The sequence below is a fragment of the Salvelinus sp. IW2-2015 genome, linkage group LG15 (genome assembly GCF_002910315.2).
Source record: "Salvelinus sp. IW2-2015 linkage group LG15, ASM291031v2, whole genome shotgun sequence".
Lineage (NCBI taxonomy): Eukaryota > Metazoa > Chordata > Actinopteri > Salmoniformes > Salmonidae > Salvelinus > Salvelinus sp. IW2-2015.
The window spans coordinates 14,319,554-14,320,790 of NC_036855.1; the positions used below are offsets into that span (position 1 = coordinate 14,319,554).

Consider the following 1,237-nt stretch of genomic DNA (forward strand, 5'->3'; position numbering starts at 1 on the left):
AAACCTCCCTCCCTCACACCCCTTCACAGATCAAACCATCCTCTCTATCTTCTCCTCTTCTCCACAGATTCAATACCCTCCGTCCTCACCCCCTCACAGACGCAAGCCTCCCTCACACGTCCACAGACCGCCCCTCCACAACGCCTCAACACAATCTTACCTCCTCCCTCCCCTCACACCCCCTCCACACGATCAAACCTTCCCACATGTGGGAGGGCTATGAGAGAGGGAGGGCAGGGGGGGTAGCAAGGGGGAAACTGTATCAAACGCCTGATCATGACTTACGCTGTGATGGAGATGTTTGCGGCTGACATGGGGCTGACCTCCTTGACCTCCTTGGCCTTCTGGAGGGCCATCTTCTTGGTGATGGCCACCTCCTGCTCTTCCTCATCCTGAGGAGCACAAACACAGTGAGGAACGGAGACCACCCAGGGGTGGGTAGGTGGGCCATCAATGGTTCCATGATGATAAGCCCTGCCACAAGCCAACAAAAAAAAGCCTTCACCTCTCTCTGGTGTGGCCGCAAAGATTTAAGCCTCTTCCCCATAGGTGTATTATTATGAATGGTCGCAAATCATACAACCAGTTGGGAGGTTCATTACCTTGAGTTATTGACCAGGACAAACATCAGTCATCCCAGAACAGCCCCAGGCGACAGGGTTAAGGAACCAATAAAGCAAGGCACTATATATCCTAATAGGAATATTCACTGTCATATTCAACAAACATAAATACGGGAATGAAATTCCATGTGGCATTTGATTAGACAGCTGACTTTCGTGATGGATCATCAGGGGAACACGTCTCTCTGTCTCTCTATCCAGGGTTCTCAGGGACTCCAGGGAGGGGAGGTTCCAGTCAGAGAACACAGAGGCTGGAAGCCCTACTGTAGTATGTACTCTACCTTAGTGAGCTCCTGTGCGTTTGCAAGGTTGTCAACAGCGATGGCCAAGAAGACATTGAGGAGAGTGTCTGATCAGTGAGGGGTCAGGAAAGTTCAAACCGTTAATGAGTCGATCAATATTTACATTGGATCTTATACAGTGTGGATATATATATATATTCTTATAGCTTACAAATCAACGCTAAATCATGATACTATCACAGAGCTCTGAAGTCATGATGCTTGACAGTAGTAAAGGTTAATCAATGCAGGTCGATCATCCAGAGAGGATACAGTTTCCAAACAGGGTGAGAACGATGAAGTAGATGGAGGAGAACATTCCCCGGCGCACGC

At 48.9% G+C, this 1,237-nt stretch overlaps 1 pseudogene; it reads right to left on the reverse strand.

The window, feature by feature from the left end:
- The window catches only part of LOC111973906 (voltage-dependent N-type calcium channel subunit alpha-1B-like), a 139,981-nt pseudogene that overhangs the window by 54,427 nt on the left and 84,317 nt on the right, over window positions 1-1,237 (reverse strand).